Below are 20,166 nucleotides of genomic sequence, written 5' to 3'. Positions count from 1 at the left end.
TTGAACTCAGTCAACACAACCAGAGCTACTCAGCATCCTGCATGTTGGGATAGACCTTTCTTGTGCTCAATCTTTTTCCTTGAAGAGCTATCCTGTCCCCCTTTGGTCATCAAGGAAGCCTCTCATGAGATCTCACAACCAATTCCCTGAGCAAGGCAAAGTCTGCTCTCCTGAAGTTGAGAGTCATTCATTATTCTGCCGTTTGCTTTCCTCATTACCCTCAGGATCTTTTCCTCCACTATTTCATCTCAGTGAAGTTATGCACAAACATGGAAATGAGATCTGAGTCTATGTACAGAGCTGTCCATACGACCTTGTCTGAAGGGAGGAAATTTTGGAAATTAAGTACACTCTTAACACTGGTAAAAAACATGCAACATTTGCTGACAGAGTTTGATAAATATTATTTTCCCCCACCAAATAAGGCTGTAGCACTAACTTATTGCTCTTACTATTTTTAACTTGAACTAACACATAAAAGAAGAAAGAAATATTTATCATACAGAGCTTAGAATTATGTTATCCACAAGTAACTCAAGAAGTATTTAAAGATTACCTCATTAAAAACTTTGTTCTCTCTCCAATATGATTTAGCCATTTCAAGGACAGTGTGTGGAAAGAAACAGATCTAATCTTGGTGAAAGGCCTGCAGATAAGAAAAGGGCACTGAGTTGTAGACCAAAAGGCAGCTATGTCAAGTCTCACTCACTGAGAAGTGAGGCTCACCTAATTGCCTCCTGTCTCACTCTTTTTCCCTCCTAGAGAGGCGTGTATGTCACTCATTTTCAGCACAGCATCAGAACTTTTCTTGTTGTCTCTGGCCATCGCAAGCCAGACATGGCTGGGCAGCAACAGCTTTGTCTGGGATCAGGTGATGCCTGGGTCTCATTCCTGAAGTCACAAAGCAGCAGAAAGGACACAGACTGCAATGCCATCCAGTACAGCCCTTACAGGGAATCTCATTTATTAAGGAGCAATTTACCAGAGAGAAAACTTTTGCAGAGCTGGTGGATTTATAAAGCTTTCTTCTCTATGGGTTCTCTACTATCTACAAAGATGTGAGGTCATATTCAGTGGCATTTTTGTGTTTTCTACCCAGACATCTATTTTCTGTAAATTTCTAGGAATTAACATTTTAGGCCCAGATTTCCCTGTCAAATTTGCTTGAAACTGGCAAGCATATCAAAAGCTATTGCGAAGAACGTTGGAGAAAAATCATATAAATATAGGATCAAAACTGCATAGACTTCTTTCCTAAGGAAACCAACATATAAAATAAAATTAAGAAAATAACATTGAGTGATAAAAGCACCACAGAAGTGGGAGGCACTTTGAGCTGTTACAGTATCACATCCAAAGCCTTTCAGAAATTACAAGTGACTGGAAAAAGACAACCCTGTCAGACATTCATTAATCATAGTTGAAACAATTTGAATTTGATTCTTGATAGACTACCTAGCCACCTGCTATGTAATCCTAGTAATGCAGGTAAGTCGGAATACTGGACTGGAGCAATATGGCCAAATGCTGCAGATAGTAACACCATTCTGAGGCCAAGAGTTAAATGTGGATAACAGATAAAAGTGATATCAGAAGATACAGCTTGCAGTTATTGATAAATCAGTATACTGCTTCTCATGAGCTACAGGGCAAGGAAAGCTAGAGAGCTGAAGTCTGTTATATACCATACCATATTTTGTAAGAGAGAGAAGGAAAACAGAGTCCATATAGAATATTTCCAGAGAATATAAGGGCAATTTTTCAGAGAGGGAGAGAGACTTTTATAAGGGAAGCCAAAGTTTGAAATAGATTGGATTTGCATGTGCTGCCTATAAGATTATTAAAGCAGAGAGCTCCGTAATCCTGCAGGGCCACTAACAAATAAATTGATGACCTGGTGTCAACTGATGTTGCAACACCAAACCAGGCCAACACTTTAATCAGGTGAAACTTGCAGCAGCATAATAACTTTAGGAAAAAAAAAAAAAAAAGTAAATTAGAATCTGTAATTATCCCAAACCAATTAACAGCATGAAATACATGAATTGCCCATTAATGTTACAACATGGCACCTGTTTTCTCCAAGACAAAAGAATGCAACTCTTGAGCCAGTTGTATGCAAAATAGTCATACATGATCCATAAAGCCACCTGTCAAATTTTGCCACAATTTTAGAAGTCTGAGCACCGTTCTGGCTCAGAAGTGTTTCAAGGTTTACTGATATGTGCATGAGAGGAGCTCTTAAAGTTAAGGACTAGTGAAATTCCTGCTTGAATATATGTCTACCAAGCTGATTGTTCTAGTCATCACGTAAGGACTCCAGCTTGACCCTGAAATATGGAGACTATAAAATACAAAGATTCTGGGATATGAAGGCAATCTAATAAATATTTACAGAGTTTATCACCTGTCTTTTTTAGAGTTTGTGTACAGCTAGTGGAGGGATTCTGCCTGGTTGCAGAAAGGGTAAGTTCAGGTGAAGTCAATAAGTTTGTCTTATATTATGTAGGCTGTTTCATAATTTGTATCATTTTCTTCAAATAGCACTTACAACAAAGTTTCACTCTAATAAACAAGGAATCACATCACTTTATTACTCAGCATGTTGTAAAAGAAATTATGATCTTTCCATTTACTTTGAGCTTGTTTAATTAAAAACAAACAAACAAACAAACAAAAATCCTTCAAAGCTGGAAGCAATCAGAAAAAAAAAATTACTGGAATTAAACAGCTACTATATATATTTTGCCTTTGCAAGCACATCTCTTTTGGCTTTAGATCTGTGCTTGGTTTGCTCTTGCAGTAGGCCAGAAGTCCATGCTATCCACAGGACTAACAAACCTTTTAAGAAATGCTGTATGACTTAGTGTACATTCAATTATTTTACTACAGCAAATACGATTTTCAAAATGCAGTTGAAAAACACACTGGGGAACATTCGTTTCATTTTCAGAGAATGATCAAAATGGGAGAAGGTATCTGAGGTCCTGAAGTGCTGTGCTATGGCAAATAGCAGGTAGTATGAAATTTTTCACTTTCTATGTTAAAATAAATCGCAATTTTTTTGTTCCCAGGTCTGTGGTTGGTAGGTTTATACAGAAGATGGTTTCTCTAATGGGTGAGAACATTCTTCCCCTTTCTAGCTGAAATTTATTTCCAGAATTTTATACACACTTTGTCTTTTGCAGACATTGCCCATTAGCTTAAATAGGCCTTTTCCTCCTCTGATGTTTCCATTAAAATTTCCCTGATGTTATTTTAGACAGACAATCCTCTCTCATATCCCTTTCATTTTGAAAGGCTCAGCAAACCAAGCTTTCTAGACTGCTAAGAAAGTTTCTTCATTCCCTTGATCATCTAAGTAGCCCTCTTCTCCATTTGTTCCACATTGAGTTTTACATCTGGGATTTTATAGTTCATTTATATTAAAACATTACATGGAATTGGCAAATATACATATAAGTTTCTTGTTCCTTCACTTAAAGGAAAGAACAATGTTGAAGATTAGAAAATAATCCATTGGTAGTGTCCTCGATCTTTCTAGTCTCTGTGCATTGCATGTTGTAATATTGTGCTATTTTGTTATTGAAGTTTGCTTTGCTTTGAAATGTACGGCAATTATGTGCTGGTTGTGAGACACAGGGATATGTGGAATGCTTATTCTAAAGACCTCTACAGACTGTACTTTGATTGCATGTTTACCTGTAAACACAGGATGGAAATTTGATGACTGAGCAACCCCATTCCTCTCCCCTCCTTCTGAAGCACCTTTAGTACTAATGTTAATTGGTACTAAACTTAGTTTCAGATTAGTTACACTAATTTGAAAATGCTTTTGTGTGCATTGCTGTTCTGAATAAATGTGAGAGGTCTTACTAGGTCCAGTAAGCGCAGCATGGACGAGGCTACGGCTTCTCAACCTCCCACATGAATGGTTAGCACAAAGCTCTCTATGAAACAGCACTGAGCAGGAGCTTCTGCCAAGTTGAACAGAGTTTTATATCAAGTGAGGAACATTACTGTCAAGAAATTACAACCTCAGCATTGACATAAATGTTGACAGCACCATTTCCACCGATAGTTGTATCAGAGCAGATTATGATTCACAGAGAACTGTCCAAAGAGTGATGATTTAGATTAAATGCTCCCAAAAAAGAAAAAAAATCTGAAAGGAGAACTGCAAATGACAAGGATTTTATCAGGCCACTGCTGAGATGGAGCACACTTTCTCTTCTGTTCTCGGAAGCCTCCTGCCTGTAGAGATAAACTAACCATAATGAAAACTCTTTCTGCACCCATTCCCGTTTATGGCAACAAAAGGCACGATAGCAGGGCATGATAAATTCTGGGTGGTGACTGAGGGTGTGTAACTGCAAAGAATGTCATCTTTCAGATATGTTTCTACAAATCTTTTGAGGAATGCAGGGCCAAGCCTATTCATAGGGTAACCTGAGCAAAGCCAGTGAAGAAATATGAGGAATTATCATGGCATCACATTTCCGAATGCAGAAATGAGCAAAGAATTAAAGGTACTCAGACTAAAGATGATCACAGCAAAAAGGCCAGAAATTACATTTGAATCAATCTATCTGTACTTGCATGTTCATATGCTAGCTCGTCTAATCTATCTAGTTTTTGAGTGTCTGATGTTGGTGCCAATAAAGGCCAGCCAAGAGTAACACATGAATTTCATTTGAAAGGCAAGCTGATCAAGCAGTGTAAACTTTTGGTACTGTTTGCTGTTGTAGGAGAGGAAATTTTTCCCATCAATAAGAATTAGAGCGGGAAGGAAGAAAGCATTACTTCACATTTCCTTTCAGCCTGAAAAATCCCAAAATATTTTTAAAAACAATCTGTGCATACTAATCTCTATATTACAGCTGGACAATCTTTTTATTTATTTATTTATTTCCCTGCCAGGAAAAAGAAACAACAACAAAAACATCACACACACACACAAAAAAAAAAGTATTTGATAGCATTCTGAACCTTTATTGATAGGCACATGTACTGGCAAAAAATAAATAAATAAGTAAATAAAAGGGGGGGGGGGGGGGGGGGAGAGATTTTTCCAATCATCAAAGTTTTACAATACCAGACAACTTCACCTGGCATAACTATATTATCGTAATCTCTGTTTGTCCATTGAAAGTAATTATTATGTCTGGTAAATAGTACATAGGATGTGTTGAATGGTCAGAATTTACCACAATATAGAATTTGCAAGTGGTAGTTTTGTTGTTGTTGTTGTTGTTTGCTTGGTTTTGGTTTTGTTTTGCTTTTTCCCTTTCTTTCCTATTCCACACATATTCAGAACTCTGCAGAGAACCAGAATGGTCAAAGCGTGAGAACTCATGGGTTGAAATAAAGACAGTTTATTAGGTAAACCAAAAGCTGCATGCACAAGCAAAGCAAAACAAGAAATATATTCACTGCTTCCCGTCGGCTGGTAGATGTTCAGCCACTTCCAGGAAAGCAGGGCCCATCGCATGTAATGGTTTCATGAGAAGTCAAACACCGTCATGCTGAACGTACCCCTCTTCTTTTTCTTTCCCCCAGCTTCTATTGCGGAGCATGACACCATGGGTACAGAATATCCCTTTGGTCAGTCTGGGTCAGCTGTTCTGGCTGTGTCACCTCTCATATGCTCCCACCTCCTTGCTTGCAGGGCAGCATGAGAAGCAGAAAAGTCTTTGATGCTGTGAAGCTCTGCTCTGCAACTGAAACATCAGTGTGTTATCAACACTGTTTTCACCACTAATCCAAAACACAGTACCATACCAGCTACTCTGAAGAAAACCAATAATCTAGATTTCAAATATATATATATATATATTCATATCTAGCCTATATAAGCAATAAAGTAAACAAGGCAGCCTGTAATCCCTGAGGAGAAATGAAGTAAACATTTAGGAGTAAGCAACAGTATACAGAGTAATTTTAAAGAGTATGGAAAGAAGACTATTGAGTGGAAACAGTGTGGGGAGATGTTGTAACAGTAACAGTTGTCTTGATTTTGCTATGGCACTGATTGTCGCAGGATGTAAGTGAACTTTTGTAGGGAGAAGTAACATCTCAACAAACTTTCTAACATAATTGGAAGAAAAGTACACTTTTTTTGATGAAAGAAATTTTTTCCCTTTAATTGGACATAGAAGCAGTAACGTGGAGAGCTAAATAAAATTTTACAGAATTCATAGTTGATATCTGGGGAAAAAAAGGTGAGATGACAAAAATCAAACTATAGTCTAGCTAGAAACTTCAGGCACAATGATTTTCCTGCTATGAAAAAGTTATAATCAGCTTTTTAAAACTATAAGCGATGGAGAGCTCTCTGACCTTCGAGTAGCTCCATTGAAAATAAGCCTAATGGGACAACCCAGGTGTGTAGAAGTGCAGTTTTGAGGTGTGTTTAGCATGACTGTCACAGCTTCATATGTGCTCTGGGGTCACAACAGGAGGCAACATGCTTGTGTAATTGGCAAGAACAACTTGTAGAATACACAGCTGAGGAACCCTGTTTTAATGTATGTTTTCTGACAATAGGTTCTATATTGTGTCCCAGAAAAAGATTATTCCTACTGAGCAGATGTGTCTCTGACAGCAAAGTTCATAATATGGTGATATGCGGAAGCAAAAGATAGAACATTGGTCCTATGATGAATTTACATACATAATAAAAATGAAAATTTTGCTGTAATATCAATGGAAGTCTTAATATTATTTGGAAGTGGATCTGGATGTGGTTTTGTTTAAAGGGGAGTATTTGGTAGCATTCTTCACTTTAGCATTTAAGAAAAGTGGGATTTGTTTTTAATAGCAGTTAGAGCTCCATACAGGAACTCTAAAATTTAGATAGAGAAGGTGAATATTGCAAGAAAGACACACTGATGTGTAAAAACACGAAATTTCCCACAGCCTATCAAGGTGAGTTTCAGTTGACCACATTCTGTAGTGTGACTGTCCTGAAGGCAGTATCTCACTAATGTGAGTGTAGCTAGGAGTAAGGCTTAAAAAAAAAAAAAAAAAAAAAAAATTAGACTCTTGCATTTAAAGATGGAATTGAAATAGCTTATATGGATAAAAGCTAACAAGTAGCCTGCAAGCTTATACAATAAAGTTTTGCTATTACTCTTTCCTCTTAATCCCTTTGCAAAATATTTTCTCATTTGCCATAAAACCACACTAGTTGTGTCAAATGTCCTTCCATTCTGTTAAAGATTTGTAAGCATCTAGTAGATTAAATGAAACCTGTAGGTAAAAATAAGAAGTTTATAGCTGATGACTGATATCTTGCAAGACAGTGTTCATATAGCTATATTTCTGAAAGTATGTACACAAATTCCCAAGCTGATAAATATAGCCTGATCAAATATTTAATACACAGAATAACAAAGATTTATAATTTAACTATCCTGAAATCATCAACAAGTACTCTTACTGAGAGATTTCCTTCTGATCTGAAAAGTGGAAGAACAACTCAGAGTCCCGAAGGAAAGTTTGTTTTGGGGTTATAACTTAACAAGTTATGATTACATCACTGCTTTTATCCTCAAACTTCAGACATTACAGGAACAGTACTAAAAAGTTGTCTGACACTCTTATCATGAAAATCTTTTTGTATGTCTAACAGTGTGTGTACAACCACTGTTGTACAGTTTGATCTTTTCTACTTTGCAGTATTTTATAAAATGTAGCTTCATTTTATTCAGTATCCCTCATTTCGACTTACCAAAATTTTAACAGGTTTATGATCTCATTTTCTAATCAGCCTAGGCAGCGTTCAGTGGGCCTTAAGAAATTCCTTTCATATTCTCTGGTCAGGGCAGGAACTAAATCTGCTACTTACACAATTTTTAGGCTACTCAAAGAAATGTTGTTAAAAAAAGCAATGAGAGACTAACCAGCTTTCCTAACCCTGTCCTTAATCACCAGTATAATCCATTCTCTATTGACCAGACATGAGGTATTTGAGAAACCAGCCTGGATGCCACAATTTGGCCTTAATTATTTTTTTCTTAGAAAAATAGCTTTTTTCATTGCAGGCTACTAAAAAAAAAAAAATAGAAAACTATTAAACAAACCTACTTATCGTTATTTCCTCTTTGATACAAAAAAAAAGAAAGCAAAAGCCAATATAACATGTTTCCTTGTGAATGTGTTTCTGATATTTTAAAACCACAGCCATTTTAGCAGGCTGCTTTTGGGAACCTGGAGAGTCATGTGGAGGTTTAGGAGCAACATCCGAGACGTGCGAAGAGCTTGTTGGAGTATAAATATTACAGTGCAGTAATTATTTTTAAAAGCTAGGTTTAGAGGGAAAGGAGAAAGGAGAAATAAATTGGAAAAAGAGAAATAGGGAAAAAGGGGGAAAGGGAAATAAGGAAAGGGAAAAAAAAAAGCGTCAAAGAAGAAAAAAAAAAAAGAGAATAGGAAGAAATGATGTATCGTTTTAGCCCTGTAATATCGTATCAACTACTAATAGTACATAGTCTTTGCAGCAGCTTTGTTTTACCTTGTTTATCTATAACTGCAATTATTCTAAGGTTGAGGTGGCTATAGCTATTTAGTTTTACTTTTCACTTATTTTTTTGTTGTTCAACTACAGTTATATATACATAGCAATAAGCAACATTTACTCAATATAAAAGGAGATATTTGTGACTAACACAATGGCATAGTGTAGAGAAATACTGTTCTGGTACAGCAGCAGAAACCCTGTAAAGTGGGGACACAAGATGCAATGCAGAGAAATGCAGGTGTGGAGTGGTAGGAGGTGGGTCACAGGTTGCCACTGGAGACTCCGCAGTTATAGGCAACTCCCCTGTTGTCAGTTTAAAAAAAAAACAGACATGGAGACGGGCAAAACTAGTTTCAGGGAGAACAAAGAAATTGTATCTAACCTTTGAAAAGGGGAAAATATATGTATATATTGGTGTAACATGGAGGTACAGACCAGTGAAGAAAGACCAAGGTGTAAAAGCATGTTAGGAAACATATAAATGACCCACAGTGGATTCTAGAGAGACTCATATCAACATCATTATGATATTCTTCTTGGCCAAGAACTCTGGATGCTGCCAACTTGCCAGAATACCCTGCCACCACAAGAAACCAGTAACTTTAAGACACAGAGGAACCTAGGCAGTGTTAAACTAAGAGCAGGGCAAGGGGCAGAAACTAAGAAGTGTGTGTATTACAATTTTAATATTATTGTTATTTCTAATCTGTAATAATAAGATACTGACTAACAATGAATCTTGGATTAGACTCTCAAAATTTCAACTACACTAACAATAATTTTTTATATTTATATATAAAGTGTGTTTCCCCTTTGCCCATAAAACAAGTTTGGATTGTAATGGGAAGGAGAAAAAGGGGAAAGGATTAAAAAAGGAAGGGGGAAGCAGAAGGGGAAAGAAGGAGAGAGGGGAAGGGGGAGGAGGAGGGGAAACAGAATCAGAAACACAGAATGTCCTGAGTTGGAAGGGACCCACAAGGACCATCAAATCCACCTTCTGGTTGGTTACATTTATTGTTCAGTAAAACAGCAGAAAGGAAGGAAAATATATTAGCCTCAAATTACGTTAAATATAATAAGGGAAAATACATGCTGGAAAGAAATTGAAGGAAGTTTTCAGTATTATCTGCCTTTGTTATATCCTAGCACATTGGTCATCTTCAGAAAAACTTGAAAGACCTTTTCCTTTCTCTTTCCTTTCTGATTTCTCCTTTGGTTGAATAGTGACAACTACCAAGTGTAGAGGCTTGATCTTAGGAATATTGCCTATACAGCAGAGAAATGAAAATTATTTGCTCTCTCTTTTTTTATTATGTGTTTGGTGGAGCTGTGTCAGTTTATGCTGACAGCTGATCTGCTCCAAGATGTCTACAGAGCTGACCTTACTTTCTAGTTTAGGCAAACATTGTGATGATTTTGCTGAGAATCCAGTTGTCTGCATTTCATATCAAGTCTTGCAATACTTGGAGATCTTTTGTTTATTTGTTTGTTATGTTTTGTTATATTTTTTTAGCTCCAGCTCTTAAAGTGATTACAGACAAAACCATCAGTTTTATTTATCGACTGAAGCATCATAACACAGAGAAGTGCTCTGTGATCATTATGAAAAAGTCATTACTTAAATTCCCCCAGAACACGTGGAAAAAAACACACATCCTAAAATATATACAAATAACAAAGAAAGAAAAATGAAGGGGGGAAAGATTAGAGATTTTCTTAAACCAACACCATTTTTAGGAACATAATTGTATTTTGTAGGAGATTTATCAAGTGGATACCAAAATTTAGTGGTAGGAATGTCTGATACTCCACAATGTTACAGCATCATTCATTTCAACAAATTTATAGAGATAATGTAGATGACCTAAAAAGTATACCTGTGTCAAGTTTTTATTCCAAGAAGATGAACAGTAACAGAATCACGCCTATTCTGTGGCAGTGACTGGCATTATGTGTGTATATTCACATGCATGCGTACAGATGCTGGATGCATGATTCTTGTGTGTGACTATCACTCATCAGACTAGCTTTTCATTCATATTACAGTATCGAAAATTCCTGAGGGGTGAGTCTTGCTGGCTTCAAAACATATCTTCCTCTCAAACCTGCACTCGTTTGAATTTTAAATAAAAAAGAGAATAAAGGAGTAGCTAATACGTGTGTGTGGAAGAAACTGCTGCACACCTCTCTCTTTCATGCCCTAGCAGAAGCAAAGACAGTACCTTGCTTACTTGCCTTGTTAAATTTTTAACTCCAAAAGAACATACACTGTCTCATCATGAGACTGGAGCAGCAGCTATTTTGTTTGGATTTCAGTAAGCAGCTTGTTAGTATGATGGAAATAAAGCGGGGGGAAGGGGGTGGGGAATGGAGATTAAAAAGGAAGATAATCCATGTGTTATCTATCTGGATTTAAAAGGAAAGACTAAAGAAACTTCTATCAATTTAATATCAGAATTTAACAAGGAATTAAATGCTGAATCAGAATTGGGGCTGGAATCAATGTGAATATATTAGGATAACTGAACTCAAAACACCTGTTTGCTAATTTATGTCAGCCATCAATCTTAACTTGTATGATTTTTTTATTTTTTTTTCCTTGAGTATTTTCAAATTCAGTCAATTTTAAGTACTCTTTCCTGCAGGCCCTAACTCTCACAAGAGGGAGTTCTCTCCACCTAAATGCCAACCTGCAGTCATTTCAGAACTTCTGGGGACCATTCCCAGGTATCTCACTCTGACTTAGTTTTTGGAAATACACTTAGTTGTATCTCAATTTAACTGTACATAGAATAACTGTAAATATATTTATTTCTTATAGGGTTTGGAGAAGTTATTTCTTATATTTTTTCTCTCACTCTTGTTGTTCTTAAGCTCTTACTTTATGTTTCCCTATCTGGCTTATAACCAACTAGTAGAGTGAAATTCATCCTCTATTAAAGTTCCTCTATTAAAACTTCATTAGTTTATATGTATAATTATGATGTCTTCAGAAAAGACACTGTGCTTTCAGTAAGACAACAGTTTATGCCATCCAGCCTGAGTAATCCAAAAGTTAGAAGGCCTTTGGAAGTTAGAAGGAATTTAAGCCCTTCAATACTTAAAGAGGGCTTATTTACAAAGTTGTAGATAGACTTTTTACAAGGGCATGTATTGATAGGAAAAAAAGTGATTGTTTTAAACTGAAACAGGTTAGATTTAGATTAGTTATAAAGAAGAAATTATTTACTCAGAGAGTGGTGAGGCACTGTCACAAGTTGCCCAGAGAACCTGTGGATGCCCCATCCCTGGAAACATTCAAGGCCAGGTTGGATGGGGCTTTGGGCAACCTGGTCTTGTGGGAGGTGTCCCTGCCCATGGCAGGGGGGTGTAACTAGATGGGCTTTAAGGTCCCTTCCAACCGAAACCCTTCTGTGATTGTATTCTATGATTCTATTTCTAGTTAGTCAGCTCAGCTCCTTCTGAGGCTCTGTTACTTTAAGGGGTGTAGCCAATTAACCGTTACAGGTCTGGTCAGATTCAGGGTTCTGAACTATCACAATCACAGATTCACCAATAACGCATTAACCAATATGGGTCTGGTCGGATTCAGAGCACTGAACTATCACAATCACGGATTCACCAACAACATAACACGCCCTCACTCTAGTTGCGTTCAATGAGAACTATCATGGCTAGGAACAATGCAGTTAAGTGCAATTTGTTACAGCAACAGGTACACAGATTGTTTGGATTGCTGGTGATAATTTACTGTCTGCAAAAGCAAGCTAGCATGCATGAAATACACAGGTGCACAGCCTGGAAATTAACATGTTAAAAGGCACAAAGACTCTATAGAGATTTCTAAGTTTCTGTGGAGACACCCAATATAACCAAGTGTTCAAATCTCACCCAAAGGCATCCTGATGGAAGGGGGGGGGGGGGGGGGGGAGGGGAAGAGAGGCTCAACCAGTCGACTGATCCCAGAAGTCAGAAGGTCCTTGTAATGGTTTATTCCCTCATGATGGTATCTTCCCTGATATCCCCTCTCTTTTAGGCCAATTTATATTGCTTTCTGTCTTTTAAGTGGAGCTTGAGTGACTCCAGTCAAGCATATCTTAGCATATCTTAGTTATATTTTAGTGATTGGTGAAAAGTTTTCCTATCTCCGTTTGAAGGAATAGGCTCCAAGAAATTCAGAGCACGTGCTCAGTGAGGGGTGGTTGCACCTTGGAGGTGGGTAGCTTTTGGGATGGAGGTTTGTTTTGGTATTATAATGCTATTATAATGAGCAAAAGTACATTAGAGTACAGCATTTGTCAAAAAATGACAGGTCGTTGGCTCAGGGTAGCAAAAACTGCAACTTATCGGTCTCGGTGTGCACAAGAACAATCAAGTCCCCACCTGGTCACAGAGCCTAGCTGTGGTGTCTCCACTCCACTCTGTGCTCCATACTGCTCCTTAGAGCCAGCACACCAGGTTCCCCCAGTGCGATAGCATCTAAGGTTGGAAGCCTAGGGAATGCTCAGGTAACGCAGCTACGTCCTACCCTGAAAGCCTCTTCAATGCTGTACAATTTCTTTCAAATGTGAATATTAGTTTTATTTTCCTAGTTACTTTAGGCAATTACACCACAGGCTTGAAACATTTCTAGAAGAGGACTCATCCTCTCCAAAGAAAGATGTCCAGGTAATGTGGAAAGGATTTCCCTCAGGAGGTACTTATTTTTCTCCCTTGACTACAGAGGGAGTTTAGGTAACTAGCTTAGATGAGGTGTCTATTTTTTGGAGTGATAAAGTTAGTAGAAAAGAATGGGAAAAATTCATCTCAGTTTAAGACATCCATGTTAGACAACTCAGTATGAACAAGTCACTCTAGAATCCTTTTATAAAGCAAAGGAGAGATATAAGCACTTTTGCTTATTTCTCAGGGCTGTTCATTTCATCCTAAAATGGGTTGTTAAAATAGGTCAGATGACTTCAGCCTTCCAAAACTGAGAGAGATGAATCTGACCTATATGCTCAAAAGTACTCAGCACAAAAAGACTTTGATTTTAGTCATATCCTATGTCATCAGCATAATGAAACTGGTAAGTAATCATTCTAATATTTGGTGGGACATTTAATAGAAGCAGAGGAAATAATAACCTTGAATTATTCTCATTACTAGATTCTTACAACAATCTTTGCTTTCTCTCTGCTTCCTCATTGTGCTTTCTTTCTTATTTAGAGATTCTTATTTTCTTATATATATATATTTTATTTTATTTTATTTTATTTATTTTATTTATTTTATTTTATTTTATTTTATTTTATTTTATTTTATTTTATTTTATTTTATTTTATTTTATTTTATTTTATTTTATTTTATTTTATTTTATTTTATTTTATTTTATTTTATATTTCCTGCCATGTACGCATCTGAAGGAGCAGCCTGGAAATGACTGTGGACATGGTAGAGAAGAAAAACTTAGTTATATATCTGTCCTTTTGTGTCTGTTTCCCAGTACCTAAACAGACAGGTTGTTGTAGTGTCATGCAAATATCTAACGAGGCAGGGAGATGGGTACCCAGGTAGTAAACTGAAGTGCATTATTTGTTTTGGTAGAACACTCTATGGAGCCTGTGCTAACACTCACCATCTGAGAGTTTCAGATACTTACCAATAAAGGAGCTTTTTTCCTTCGAACTGTTCATGTTGATCAGCATGTTTTCATTCTGTGTGACTGCATGTTTTTAATTTATTTTTGTTTCAGTGGGGAAAGCTAAAATGGTGAACTTAGAAAGAGCTTTCTTTTAATGTCCCAAAAGGATGAAATTTCATACCACTCCTAAATCCCTTTGGCAGCTGTCAACGCACTTTTGGTTTCAAGTTTTTGTCTTCCCAGGGTAGCTCTATATCCTCTAATTTTATCATCTTATGCCCAAAGACCAATCCTGTGAAGAGTTAACAAAATTATGACCTAATTCTTGACCTTAAGCTTTCCTGATTTCAGTGTAGAAATGATGCACCCAACAATGCAATGAAGTCATTGCTTCTTCAGAAGACTGTTTTCTTTCATACCCAGTGGAGCTCATTTAACATGTTTGTATTCATTCATTATTACTATTTGCAGGCATTAACTGTTATGAAGAATATTAATCTGGCATCCATCAAGGAATTTACAAAGGCCAAAACTCAAACCTGGGCTCAAACCTTACTTTGGCATGGCAAATTCTTCCTGTCTGAATGTTCTATAGTCTAGTCTATTTTTTAGTTTCATCTGGAGAGTTGTTTTACCAAGCCCTGAAATATCTGAATGATATGTTTGGTTCATCTACATAAGTATATTCTCAGATCTATTAGTCTCTATAACTATTACTGAAAATATCCTCAGCTTACCACCACAGCAACTTGTTACAGTTGTTGTTGAAAAAATGTAAGATTGGATTTAACCCTGATGGGCACTTCAGGTACAAAGACAATAAAGACAACCTCTGAGTTGAGTGTGAGACAACTGATTACAGATGTGCATATACTCCTGCTTTACCATACATACATACCTTTTTTTATTTTTTTTAAGATAAAATTGCAGTCTTTGTGAATAACAGTGTACAATTCCATAACAAAATATATCAGATCTTGCATGCAAATTCACCCATTGCATATCCTGCACATATTGTAGATAGACACAAGAAATTGGATTGTGAGCTGCTTTTACCTCTTTTTAAAGCAGCTCCAGAACAAGTAAAGGCAATATACTCAGCATACTTCAGAACCCTTTTTATAAGCTTCAGATCATGGATAACGTACCATATACTCTCAAGATACATTTCCCTTTCAGTATTATTTCTGTGTAGCAATACCCAAGCATTACCTCAGTATTACTGCTTCTAGTTCTGAAAGATTGAAACTTTCATTCCCAGTGAGATGGAGTTATGACTGTTCATACTATGACATCTCTTTCATAAAGTCATTCTTATAACACTGTAAAGTTCTCTTATTTTAGTGGCTATTCTGATTCATTCCAAAGGGGAGGTTATGAACTTATCTTAGGTTGTCTATCTGGAGTCTGCATAATACTGTAAAAGCGTGTTATGGTAATGTATTTGATGTGTTGTTTTTTTATTTGATTGACTGATTGTCTACTCAGTTGTAGGAATTTGTTTTGTTCTTTCTATGACCCTAAAGAAGGAGTCAGAAGGAAAAAAATAAAATAAAATTACTGTTTAGGAGAAAGAAAAAACAAGACGAAGAATCTACTCTGTTCATCAACCATACTACCTGTATTTTCTGCCAAATGATTTTTACTTCAACACTCTAATGAATATATCCTTCTCAGTTCTATCTTCTGGGAAAAACCTTTTCCATTTCCAAATGAAGAATAGCAGCAGCCAGCACCTGCATTTTCCATCACTTCTGTTAATTTAACAATCTGGAGGCATAACTGTTCTCCAGTTACGTGTGTTGTGGAATGGCAGAAATTCTGACTTGGTTTATTAGAATAATACCATTTATACTAGTATCATAGAACTGAAAATGGGGATGTCCCTTAACAAAAAAAAAAAAAACCTTTCTTACAATTTTTTTTTTTTTTTGCTCTCCTGTTATATTTATTTACAAGGTAGCCTGATTTAATTTCTATAGGAAAAGTACTTATTGAAAATAAGGAAATAAGTTTCACTAGAGTGATAACTTGAAGAGACAGACACCCCGAGGTCACTTGTCAAAATCCAGCACAGATCAGTAGCAATGAAGCCCTTTGGCAGATATAAAAACTCTTCAGTGGACTTAAATCCCTGCCAAAAGAGGTAAGCTGCTCTGGAGAAGTATCAAGGAGTCTGAACTGCCCTTCACTGAAGTAAGTTGCCGAAGCATAGATGATAGCCCTGGTTAGGTTCCATAGACAATGACCAGAAAGGAATATCCTATTTTGTAGATAAACTGAATCAACAAAGGAAGTCTACATGTAAACATTATCCTATGTACGTCTTTAAGAGAGTTAGGTATATATACTATCAATAGCTATGGGTGACAATTCACAGGGAGAAAGAAAAGGAACAACACACTGTCAAGTTTTTTGTTTGTTTGTTTTTCAGAAAACAAGGAAACAGACAAACAGTAATGCTGGAGAAGCTATCACTCTGGATACCCTACCTGTGATAACTCCCAGGAATGTAAATATTTTCCTACGTTTTCTTTGGGCATATACAGGCCTCTAACATCAAGACTACACCAATTCTAATAAACTAAAGAGTTACTGGTAATATTTCTGGGTACTACAGTTAAATTGGCTATAAACCTATATTTTAATAGTGGTCCCCAACACCCTTTTGTCCCATTTAACTTGAGATACCAAATTTCCAGGTGTGGCTTATCACAAGCCAGGGACTAGTTTGCACACAGCCACCTCCTTTTGAAAGTGAAAAGCATTTAATATTATGGACATAGCCTTTTCCATGCCAGTTGGCCTCAGTGCCAGAAAACAGTGCTGGGCACATCTAAACTGACAATTTCTTTGTTCATTTTCAGCTGCATCTGCTTATGGATCCATAAACATTTATTTTTCTGCCATTGATACCAAATCAAGGAATCATGAAGTAATTTAGGCTGGAAGATATTGCTGGACATCATCTAGTCCAACCTCTGACTCAGGGAAGAGTCAGATTAAGCTGCTCTGGACCCCTGTTAGTCAAACTTTGGATGTCTTCAAGGATGGAGATCCCACAAGCACTCTGTGAACCTATTCCAGTGTTTGACCACCCTTGGCACAGAAAGATTTTGCCCTTATCTAATCAGAATATCCCTTGTGAAACTAGTGCTTGTTGCCTCTTAACCTTCCAGTAGGTACCTCTATGAAGGGTTTGTTGTCTGTACGCTCCAATTAGGCAACTGAAGAGGCCATAAAATCTCCCCTTAGTGTAGTCCCCCATGAGGAGAGAGGAGGGAAGGCTGTAGAGCCAGACAGTGCACTCAGGGCCCCAACACCCACTCTGTAGAGCACCCACCCAGTCTGCACCTCCACAGTTTGGCTGCAAGGATGCAACATGGAAGCAGTGTTGAAAATCTTCGGAAGACAAGATTTATGGTATCACTGGTCTCCCTTTGTCCACAGAACTAGTCACCATACCACAGAACGTAATTGGGCTCCAATTCATCGTGGTTCTGGTATCGTATGCCCACATTGTAACCTTACCAGTGATGCAATTTATGCCAGGTGCCAGTCCTGGCTGGATGCTGCACCTGCCTTAGAAAGCAAACTCCTGGGGACCTAAACATCACATTGCAGAGGTGAACTCTAAACGGAGTTCTGGTGAGCCTTCTGCCTTGCTTCCCCTGGAGGGAATCACCTATGAGCACAGTAGTAGTGCTCTCAGCTTCCTACAGCAAGAATCCAAGTATTGATAAGAAGTTCATATAGCTAGCTTACCAAATTATTCAAGTAAAGGCACCTTATATTCAGAAATCAGCTGGGCAGCCCTGGCACTGCACTGTTCTTCAAATTCTTCTACTACATCAGCTGTAAGCTTAGCTTTCTTTGTTGACTGCTTTAGGTATGAAAATCATGGTGACTTTTGGCATTAGTAAAATAGGGGGACCAGAGTCATTTTGGTATCCTCAGTAAGCTTTTGCCCTGAGCAGCTATTTTGCTTATGCTTTGAGTAAGTGTTATGCTTCTTTCTTTAACAAATACATTTGCTTTCCTTAAATCTCTTTGAAAGTAAGTTATTTGCTGATGTTTCTGAATGTATGTATACAGAAAACTACTGAATAATGTAATGAGATAAAAGAAAGCAAACAGGGCATTTGTAAGTCTTTGCCAATACCGCAAAAGAAAAACAGAGTGTAGAGAGCATAATCTGCTGAACATGACAAGGGAAAAAGCAAACTATTAGAGTAAAGAGTTATGTATTCTGTAATGTGTGTGCATCCATATGGAGACAAAGTATGTGTGGAAGTATGTGCACATACAGCAATAAACATATATAGAAATGCAAGCATATATACGAATGCACACATGATGAATTTCTAATTAAGAAGAGAAGAACATTCAAATCTAGACTCAAAAGTTATCAGAGGCCTTGCAGAGATTCCCCCTGGAGCTTCTGAGAGCTGGGCTTAGTAGCCAGTAATTTCCAATTTCTTAGATAATGTGTAGGACCATGGTGCTGATTAGCCCTTAAATCACGCTCTCCCTGGAAAAGCAAAGTCTTCAATTTACTTAATGGTTAAAAACAAGTCTCTGCTTTTCTGTTTTTCTTTTTTTTTTTTTTTTTTTTTTCCCACCTTCAGCACCTCTTGGTTAATTGCAATCTGGTCTCAGTATTTATTTTTGGGTGCTGGGGATAAGCAAGGGTAGTCCTGTTGAAGGGAAACGCAGAGGGGTCTCATATTTGGGGAATTGGTTTCTCTAGTGGAGAAATGATACATCATTTTAATTCCTTCATTTTAAAAGAGATGCCTGGGGTTTTTAATCTTGAGTCTCCCTTTGACATTAATGGGAGTCATGTTGCTGAAATGTGCACGTGATGCTTTGATAATTGAAAGGGACCGGGTGTGATAGAATTGTGGGCATCGGAGAGGTAAAATACCTATTCCACTAAGAGATCCTACCAGTCTTCCTTCTAACTCAGGAAACGGAGTGATTTACAGCTCATTTATTAATGCATTGTTCAGATCATCTATAAATGAGTCAGCGTAGCTGCCCTCACTCTGTTCACTGGATCATCATTGCAGAGGATAAACAGACTTTATCAAGTGGAAATGTCCACTTCCCTAATCCCATCTCATCAATTGTTATTCTTTTTGTGACCCATGAGTAATCCCTCTCACTCTATGCATTTTACACCATTTTGGATATGTTCAGAACATTAACCCTAGTTCCTGGTTAGTTGATTTATAGAGGTTCAGTTATTTTAATCTATTGATTTCACAAATCAAACTTTAAAGTCCCGACAGGGATTTTAGCTATTTTTTTCCCTGAACTCTCTAGAGTCTTGAACTCTCTGAGACCTCTCTGAGTTTTTCCCTGACTCCCAGGTATTTTACAGAAACAACAGGGAAAATCTTGGCTCTACTACTGATGAGTCCTTTAAAAATGCCAAGTGGAGTAAGACAGTGTAAAGATTTCTCAGAGATGATATAAAGACCATTTTGGGGAACAGAAGTATTTATTTTCCCTTATTATGAAGTCCATATAATCCGTGGAAGGAGTGTGCACACCCTTCTTCTAAAAAAAAAAAAAAATCTTTTTTTTTTTTTTTTTTAAGAAGCAGTTTAGAAGTTTAGAAAAGTGACATAAAAGTTTTTGGTACATAATAAGTTCTTTGACCTCTTCAGAGTCCATTACTGTTTACTGTGAGAAAGAAGGACCTGAATCAAGATCTTGTGGTTTAAATATCACCTCTGTTTTCTGTTGTTTTATCAGTTTACAATGTTCTCACCCTGTCTAATGTAAGGGCAGGACAATTTCTCATCAGTAACACAAAACATTGTTATATATATTTACTCTCCCTATTCATCCTCAGAAATAATCTTGTACATATTTAAGTAGGAAGAAGGAAGACAAATGAAGATAATATACCCTTTTACGATTCATAAAAGGCAAAACAAATAGAATGTAGTGTGGCAACATTTCTGCAGTTCAGAATGTAGAAAACACAACAGGGACTTCAGAAAAGAAAATG

The 20,166-nt window shown here is 37.1% G+C and overlaps 1 long non-coding RNA gene across 1 annotated transcript; it reads left to right on the top strand.

Annotated features, from left to right (window-relative positions):
- The first annotated feature begins 10,877 nt into the window (after positions 1–10,877).
- On the top strand, positions 10,878–19,262 carry LOC310889915. Its single transcript, XR_014576907.1, has 3 exons — positions 10,878–11,248; positions 16,579–16,656; positions 17,012–19,262. It is a non-coding gene; the product is annotated as an uncharacterized lncRNA (long non-coding RNA).
- The last annotated feature ends 904 nt before the right edge of the window (positions 19,263–20,166 follow it).

This window comes from Anser anser, assembly GCF_964211835.1.
Source record: "Anser anser genome assembly, chromosome: Z".
Lineage (NCBI taxonomy): Eukaryota > Metazoa > Chordata > Aves > Anseriformes > Anatidae > Anser > Anser anser.
The sequence above is the reverse complement of the archived record's forward strand: the minus strand, read 5'-3'. Positions and strand labels throughout refer to the sequence as shown.